The sequence below is a fragment of the Chiloscyllium plagiosum genome, chromosome 26, assembly GCF_004010195.1.
Source record: "Chiloscyllium plagiosum isolate BGI_BamShark_2017 chromosome 26, ASM401019v2, whole genome shotgun sequence".
NCBI lineage: Eukaryota > Metazoa > Chordata > Chondrichthyes > Orectolobiformes > Hemiscylliidae > Chiloscyllium > Chiloscyllium plagiosum.
In genome coordinates, this window is record NC_057735.1 from 47,514,134 (window position 1) to 47,523,752 (window position 9,619).

At 45.2% G+C, this 9,619-nt stretch overlaps 1 protein-coding gene across 2 annotated transcripts in view; it reads right to left on the bottom strand.

Annotated features, from left to right (window-relative positions):
- LOC122563323 (mitochondrial glutamate carrier 1-like) overlaps positions 1-358 on the bottom strand; it is an 18,200-nt gene extending 17,842 nt beyond the window's left edge. For both annotated transcript variants that reach the window (XM_043717056.1, XM_043717055.1), the window contains exon 1: positions 232-358. The gene's annotated coding sequence lies outside the window, so the exon portion shown is untranslated. The remainder of the gene's footprint in view (positions 1-231) is intronic.
- Positions 359-9,619: the final 9,261 nt, after the last annotated feature.

Below are 9,619 nucleotides of genomic sequence, written 5' to 3' on the forward strand. Positions count from 1 at the left end.
CGCCCGGCTCCAGTATCACCATAAAAGCGGTGTGTGTCGGGAGGATTTAACCGCCCATGACACATCGGGGGGAGAGCTGCCAGCGCGGGGTCACAACCTCCCCCTCCCCTCCCCCAGCCAGGGGGCAGGGCCCAAACCCCCTCCTCCCCACCGACACCACCCTCAGCGGGCGGGTGGGGTGCCGCAGACAGACAGGCCGGTCCCCAAGGGGCGGACTACAGCGCTACTCACCGCGGGGAGTGACGGAGCAGCGGGCTGGGCTGGGCTGGGCTGGGCTGGGTTGTGGGACTCCGGGCAGGGATACACTCAGCTGCCGTGTGGATGTTGTCGTGTCGGCGGCCTCCCGTCGAAAGAGCGCGCCCGCTGCCCGCCGGCTTGACACCACCTGGGAGGCGGAACCACTCACCGCCCCTTGGCCAATCCGCGCAGCGCACCGCCGACCCTCCGCCATGCCATTGGATAGCCACCTTCAGGAGGCGGGACTAGCTTGCCCCGGCCCGCCAGTGAGCATCCACCGCTGACGAACCGCGATCCTATTGGCTCCCACCCGTTTCATTGTTCAAATTGACGTAGCGTAAACGGTTCGACTCCCGGTCTGGCCAATCACAAAGCGACGGCGCTTTGAACCAATCAGATTGCTCCAAGCCTCCCCCTGCATGTTCGGCGCGTGATCCCCAGCGGTCAGGGGTGAGCGAGACAGCCCCTTGCATCACGTGGTTGTGGGCCACCACATCATAGTACACAGAATTTATAACAAAGGTTTACAGTGTCGTGTAACTGAAATTATAGATTGAAAAAGACCTGGATTCAGTCTCTGATCTTTGACAATCACCCTAGTGGTTTCAGTTGTTTCATATTTAACTTCCAGAACCTTTTTTTAAAGTTACATTCTCAAGTGAGCTTTAACAGTGGGTGCCATTGAAGGTGTGAGCTGTCCTGCGTGAGGCTGTCTCTGCCCCAGTGTCCAGACAGATCCTAATCTAAAGAAACAGCTTTACAGAATCTTACATGGATTCATTTATCTGGGCCAACGAGGCACCTATTGTTAAAATTCACTTGAGAATGTAACTTGAAGGAAGTTCTGGGATTTACATACAGAAGAACCGAAACCAACATGGTCATTCTAAAAGATGAGAGACTTAACAAACAATCCAGGTCTTTTTCAGTATATAATTTCAGTTACATCACACTAAACTTTTGCTATAAATTCTGTGACTTAGGATCTTGTACTTCACAACCACCTGGTGAAGGAACAGTGCACCGAAAGCTAGTGCTTCCAAATAAACCTGTTGGACGATAACGTGGTGGTGTGTGATTTTTAACTTTGTCCACCTCAGTCCAACACCAGCACCTCCAAATCATGCTTTCCATATAAGTAGGCTGTAACTGTCTACTAGAGCAAGTCTACATTTAACTGGAACCCCAACTATTGTATATCACAATCAAATCTCAGCTACATTGCAGAGCATAATGAGTCATTGTATCTGGCTTTGTCTCCAAAAGTGTAACAGGAATCTAAGGATGGATTACTGGCTTGGGGGCAATCCAGAGAAGGTTCACTAGACTGATCCGGGTACTGGGTAGAGTTTAGAAGAACAAGAGGTGACCTTATCAAAGCATCTAAGATTGATCATTAGATTCCCTACAGTGTGGAAACAGGCCCTTCGGCCCAACCAGTCCACACTGACCCTCCCACCCAAACCCATTTCCCTCTGACTAATGCACCTAACATTATGGGCAATTTAGGGGATTCTTAGGGGACTTGACAGGAAAGTGATGTTTTCCCAAGCAAAGTTTAAGATGTTTTACTTCTGATGAACCTGGCATGTACTCAAGAGGGCTGGAAAAAGTTTGGTCTTCTTGTAGCACATATCTCATAGGGTCAGGTTTACGCGTGCTTCCATGGAGATGACCACTTCCACACTGGGAAGTAGGATTTCAAGCCTACTTCTGTGTAATGGCCTGTACCAAATTGCAGCTGAAACCTTCAGGCTTCAGAATAATAGACCCTCTGGCAGCCCTGCACAATGCACCGAGTGCTCATTGGACTTTTCATGTAGGCTACTTCCATCATTACACCATCTGAATCCTCAGCTGAACTCTTGTGAGGACACTTGCCAGGTCTTTCACCCGCATTTAGCTGCAGATTGTGTCAGCATGTGGAGAATTCTCCTCAAAGTGATCTTCATCAGTCTTTCTGTTCCTCTTACATTTGACACTCTGGCATCAGTTGTTAAGGAGGTGGCAGCTCTTGGGTGTCTGACAGAAGAAAGGCACAAGAGTATTGTGAGTGCCAGGAAGGGGGAGAGACCACGTGGTGCATTCATAGACCAAATAAAAGTTGAAGTCAGGAAGAGATTAGGAGAAATAGAATGGCATCAAGTTAATTTAGAAGATATATAATTCTCTATGGTTTCAGCCTAAACCATCATCCTAGCCTTACCTACAGTAACACCGTCTGCTTCATGGTGGAGTTGGGTTTAAAGCATTTAGTCACTTGTGCAATGCCAAGTTCAAGTCTAGTGATTTCTTCAGAACTGAAGAGGCATAAATGAATCATATATGAGTTATATGATGTGGAAAGACATGGAAAGGGCAGATTAGAAGGAGGAGGGAATTAAATAATGAAGATATTGCAGAAAAAAAAAGGCAAAGGGAGTGGCAAAAAGGCCAGAGCATTGGCCTCAAGTAAGTGTAAATAGCAGAATAAAGGTCAGCTCTGGATTCAAAGCAAAAAGATGAAATCAAGAGTGATTCCCAACCAACACAAACAAAAACAGAAATTTCTGGAAAATCTCAGCAGGTCCAGCAGTATCTGTGGAGGAAAATCAGAGCTAATGTTTCAGGTCCAGTGACCCTTGTTCAGAACTGATGGTAGCTAGGAAAATGTTGGTTCTCATGCGGAAGAAAGGGTGGTGGAAGTGCACAAGGAGTAAGTGACAGGTGGAGGTAGTACCCAAAGAGCCCATAGGTCCAGTATATGGGGATTGTGGTAAGGACATGAGAGAAAGTGCCTCCCTAAAAGTGCTGAACGTAAAATTGAATCCTGAAAGCTGCAGAGTTCCCAAGCGCAAAATTGGGTGCTGTTCTTCCAGCTTGCGCTGAGCTTCACTGGAGCACTGCAGCAAGCCTGGGACAGAGATATTGGCCAGGGAACAGGGTGGGGTGTTAATTTGTGGCCAATATCCATGGCTAACATTTCTGAAGCTCTACAGCCTTCTGGATTTAATATCGAATTCTATAATTTTTGAGATTGAGGCACTTTCATCCATGACCTTACCCCGATCCCCACACAGTGGGCCTTGTTATCATCTGTTATTGCATACAGCCCATTGTTAGCCACTAATAGTCCCCATTAGCAGCCATTCATCTTCCTTTATCTGTCCAACTGCTCTTTCTCTCTGGGCTCTATCTCCACCTATCATTTACTCCTCACCCTCTTCCCCATATCCTATCTTCTGCATATACAAAATCTTTTCCTAGCTGCCATCAGTCCTGAGGAAGAATCACTGGACCCAAACAATTGGCTCTGATTTCTTACCATAGATGCTGTCAGACCTGCTGTGTTTTTCCAGCAATTTCTACTTTTATTTCTGATTTCCTGCATCAGCACTTCTTTTGGTGTTTTATTTAGTGGTTTCCACCCATTTTATTATCAAGGTACACTTCAATAAGGCAAACATTTCCACAGCTACCCACGTTTTTCATTCTGTCTACACAAAATTGCAAGTCAATGCATGTGTGGCTTTGGCCGCTTGCTCTGTTGATAGGGACAGCTATCAACAGATGCTACCTACAATAATAAACTCTGAGGTTTTAGAATAAAATCCCTACAATGTGGAAACAGGTCATTTGGCTCAACAAGTCCACACTGAAGCTCTGAAGAGCATCCCACTCAGACTCACCTCCCCCACCTTATTGCTAAAACCCTGCATTTCCCATGACTAATCCACTTAACCTACACATCCCTGGACACTGTGGGCAATTTTAGCATGGCCAATCCACCTAATCTTTGGACTGTAGGAGGAAACCCATGCAGACATAGGGAGAATGTGCAAAGTCCACCCAGACAGTTGCCTGAAGATGGAATTGAACTTGGGTCCCCAGCGCTGTGAGGTAGCAGTGTTAACCACTGAGCTACTGAGTCACCATTCCACCCGGAGGGTGTGGAGGAAATTGGGAGCACAGCCCAGCCTCAATGCTCAGGTAAAGCAGTGAAGCTTCCCAAAATTTTCACAGCACACTTATTCAAAACCACTAGCATAGACTGACATTTGGGAGAGGGACTGTGAGGTCAAAATCAAAATGGAGCACAGTGTTATCATTGAGTTCAACAATTTCAGACTGTGGAGTCCAGAAGGCTGCAATGTGCCTTATTGTTCCTCACTGCCCAAAGCCCTAAGCATCCCTTCCAAGTGAAGGATTGATTTACTTGTGTTTCTTTCAATCTCGTCTCCTGCATTCGCTGCTCACAGTGTGATCTCCTCCACATCAGGGAGAACAAATGCAGCAGGGGTGACCACTCTGCAGGAGGTTTCAGCTTGATCCTCAATCATGATCCAGAGCTTGTCATTTGCCCTTTTAGTTCATTGTGTGAGTTCCACGCGCACCCTTCCTTCCAGCCACCAACCGGGTACATTCCTCCCATTAACCAACCAGGCCGTACCCTCTACCTGTCTTCACCTATCCCCACCACACCATCCTGCCCCCCCCCCCCCACCCCCTTTATCTGCAGCTTCCCTTACACACACACCCCCAGTCCTGAAGAAGGGTTACCCAAAATGTTGACTTCTCCACCTTCTGATGCTGCCTGGCTTGCTGTGTTCTTCCAGCCTCCTGCCTGTCTACTTTGAATTCCAGCATCTGCTGTTTTTTTTTGTCTCACATCTCTATCCCTGGCCTCCTGCAGTGTTCCTGGTAAAGCCCAACGCGAATTGGAGACGCCTTGCAGACACCTAAAATTTCATTGACAGGGGAACAAAACTACTCACGCTGTAATCCAAGACACACCCAGTGTGGCTTGCATCTTTGTACTTTGCAATTTAGTGGATTAACGTTTCAGAACAGTTCGATTATACAAAGAATATCTGATCAAACTGTGAGCAAATGATTAAAATAGTTGGACTAGTGGCTATAGATAAATAACTTTCTTGAGCGAGGAGTGAAAATCAAGAGGTTATGGTATAAATTTGAGAAACAGGCCATTGATAATCAAAAAGCACACTTTCATACAAAGGTATTTGCAAACTACAACATACGCCCACATAAAAGGGTGTGGATTCCAAGAGACAGAGAACTCCAATGTTCAAGACTGTAGTGGATAGGAATATGGGACAAAAAAAAGTGATTTTGAGCTACAGCTCAGCTACGATCACTTTGAACAGCAGATCAAGCCTGATTAACTGAATGGACTTCTCCACTATCTAGGATGCTAAAAAGATAGTCAGTGGCAGAGCTCACACATGCTTTCCCTTCAACTAAAAGGGACCACACAAACTGAGAGCCCAACACTTGTTGTAGTGCAGGCGTGTGGGTGTTTCCTGGTTCAGCAGTTCCATGGAGCGAAAATAAGTTCACATTAAAAGCTCAGCAAGATTATTGTTGAGAAACCCCATCTGCACCTGAAGAATGCCGTTAATCACACACATTTGAAAAAAGTGCAGAGCAGCTGAGCCAGTCATTTAAGAGTCAAAACATCTCTAATAACAGTGTGTACATAATCATAATTGAAAAAAACAGAGGAATGCAGGGGTCATGACCTGTAATTAGAAGAACGTTTAATGCCTTTTCATATCTTCTGTTTTCCCAAGCAATAGATCAGCAGACAGACAGGCACCTGAGGATTATTATTCACTTTCTTTAAAGCTGGGTGAAAGCAGCTTAGACAGCATAGTTAATGGAAATAGTCCTGAGGATATGGGGTGGATGATAGCGCAGATCACAGATTCTTTACAGAGTTAAATTAGGCTGCGTTCCAACATGGCTGGATAATTTGTTCTATCACTGCCAAAGACTGAAGGCAGAAGTTTAGCCCCGCAGTATGAAAGGTACTGTGTAACCTCTCAGTAATACCTGAGGCAGTCAGGAATGAGAAGAGGTCAAACAGTAGACCTCAAGTATTGTGAACAAGAAACCCAAAAGAGGACATTGCATGATCTGGGATGGGATCAGGAACTAGGATTGTGCTCTGAGGAGAGGACTGAGTAGCTTCTGCACTCTTTCTGCATTTGTCAGAAGCTATTTGAGTTGGTTTATTGTATCCTATCTTACAGATAAGATGTTAAATTGCGACCTGGCTTATGGAAGGTCATGTGCCACTATTCTGAAAAAGATGAGGGAGCTTCTCCCAGCATCATACACCTTCAGATCCCATTGTACAGAAACATACAGATTGATACCATCATAGACCCCAGATGCCATGGTACATTGAAATCTCAGACATTGTTGTATATGACCAGACATTACACACCCAGTCCCCCAGTAGACAACGTCGATCACTTTTTTTTTCTCATTGGATGTGGACTTCGCTGGAAGGACCAGCGATTATTGCCTATTCCTAACTTCCCATGCATTCTTGAATCACTGTAGCCCATAGTGTCTGTGGGAAAATCCCTCACAGTATGATTAGGAAGGCAGCTCCAGGATCATGACCCACTAAGGATGAGGATATTTGGAGACCTTCTCCACCAGTGAGTTATTTAATTGTCCACTACCATTCACAATGAGATGTGGCACAACTGCAGAACTTCGATCTGATCTGTTAGTTGTGGGATCAGTCAGCTCTGCCTGTCACTTGCTGCTTATTCTTTTTTGTAGCTTCACCAGTTGATAATCCAGTTTTAGGTTCCTAATGTTGGGTCTTGGTATGCCCTCCTGCACTCTCATTGAACCACCAATGTGCTACCACCTCTGGTGGGACTGCCACGTGTTGAGTTGGTAATGCTGGTGTTAGATATGATTCCCTGAGTGCGACTGTATCAAGTTATTGGTTGACTAATCTGTGAGAAAGCTCTCCCAAATTTACCATAAACATCCAGAGAAGGACTTTGCAGGGTCAACAGGGCTGGAGGGCCATTGCTGTTTTTGTAGAGTCTAAGCCGATGCTGACTGGTTTCAGTTTGAAAATTCTATAGCAGTTTGATGGAAGTAAATAACTTGCTCAGTCATTTCAGAGCGCAGTTAAACATTTCAGTGTGGATGCCAATCTAAGAACATTGATGTTCTCAGAATCAGATGGGTTTCTTATGACAATCGATGGTTTTATAGCATTTATTTCCAAATTTCTTGGATGTAATTTCCAGTTGCCACATTGGTTTTGAACTGATGTCCTGGAGTGTTAACTGGATTACTAGTGCCAGGTCGTTAACCACCAGGCCATCTCCTACTCCACTGTATGTGAGATCATTGCATATGTTACACAACGCTGGAACCGTGAATACACAATCACATCCTATCATTCAGCCCCAGAACTTGGATTCACCTTCACACTCAACTGCACGTCATTCCACTCCCTTTTACTCCTCAGGTAAATGCTGTGCATGGGGAGTATCATCCAGTATTATTTAAGGAGCTGCATCACTTTATTTCCTCACATGTTTCTTTAGAAAGTTGAAGGGTTGAGAGGTGCCTTGATAGAGTGCTTTAGAATAAAATGGTTCAACAGAACTGAGAACAGTAAAACTTGCAAAGGGAGCCATATGAGTCTGATGTGTCTTGTATACCTCAAAATGGAGGCACAAGACAACCACTTCCCTCAATTAAAGTATGTCTTATTTCTCCTTCATCAATAACATGGCTCCAAAAATCTAAGACAAATCTGTAACAAATTTTAAAAGTTTTATTTTGGCAGATAAGGTTAAGGAGAATCCAAAGAGTTTCTACAAGTATATTAGGTACAGTAACTAGGGAAAGATTAATGAGGCCATCTATGTGAGACCATAAGACCATAAGACATAGGAGTGGAAGTAAGGCCATTCGGCCCATCGAGTCCACTCCGCCATTCAATCATGGCTGATGCGCATTTCAGCTCCACTTACCAGCGTTCTCCCCGTAGCCCTTAATTCCTCTAGACAACAAGAATCTATCAATCTCGGCCTTGAAGACATTTAGCGTCCCGGTTTCCACTGCACTCCGTGGCAATGAATTCCACAGGCCACCACTCTCTGGCTGAAGAAATGTCTCCGCATTTCTGTTCTGAAATGACCCCCTCTAATTCTAAGGCTGTGTCCACGGGTCCTAGTCTCCTCGTCTAACTGAAACAATTTCCTAGCATCCACCTTTTCCAAGCCATGTATTATTTTGTACATCTCTATTAAGTCTCCCCTTAATCTTCTAAACTCCAACGAATACAATCCCAGTATCCTCAGCCGTTCCTCATATGTTAGACCTGTCATTCCAGGGATCATCCGTGTGAATCTCCGCTGAACACGTTCCAGTGCCAGTATGTCCTTCCTGAGGTGTGGGGACCAAAACTGAACACAGTACTCCAAATGGGGCCTAACCAGAGCTTTATAAAGTCTTAGTAGTACATCTCTGCTTTTATAGTACATCTCCTGTGGAACCACAGGAGATGGGTGAGATCCTAAACGAATAGTTTGCATCAGTATTTACTGTGGAGAAAGAAATGAAAGCCAGGGACCTTGGGGTAATAGATAATCACAGATTGAAAAGAGTCTACATTCGAGAAGAGTTGGGGCTGGAGGTCTCAAACACATAAAGGTAGATAAATCTCTAGAACCTGATCAAGTGTATCCAAGGACATAGTGGGAAGATAGAGAAGAAATTACAGGGCCATAGCAGAGATATTAGTATCATTGCCAGCCACAGGTGAGGTGCCAGAAGACTGGAGGGTGGCTAATGTGTGCCATTAATTAAGCAAGACTGCAAGGAAAAGCCAGGAAACTACAGACCGGTGATCCGGGCATCAGTGGTGGCTAAGGTGTAGGAGGACAATTCTGAGAGATAGGATCTACATGTGTTTGGAAAGGCAAGAATTGATTAAGGATAGTTAGCAGGGATTTGTGCATGGGAAATCATGTCTCAGAAACTTGCTGGAATGTTTTGAGGAGATGACCAAGAAGATAAATGAAGGCAGAGTACTAAAAACTGTCTACATGGACTTTAGCAAGGCCTTTGACTATGTTCCACATGGTAGACTGATTAGTCAGGCTAGGAGAAAATAAGGACTGCAGGTGCTGGAGATCAGAATTGAAGAGTATAGTGCTAGAAAAGCACAAACGGTCAGGCAGCACCTGAGGAGCAGGAGAATCGACGGTTCAGGCATAACTTCATTCCTGAAGAAGGGCTTGTGCCCGAAACGTCGATTCTCCTGCTCCTTAGATGCTGCCTGACCTGCTGCGCTTTTCCAGCAACACATTTTTCAGCTCTGATCTCCAGCATCTGCAGTCCTCACTTTCTCCTAGTTAGATCAAATGGGGTCCAGGGAGAGCTAGCCATCAGATACAAAATTGGCTTGACAGTAGGAGACAGAGGGTAGCAGCAGAGGATTTTTGTTCAGACTGGATACATGTGACCAGCGGTGTGCTCCAAAGATCCACTGGGACCATGGTTGTTCATCACTGATATAAATAATTTGAGTGTACACTTATGGATGATACCA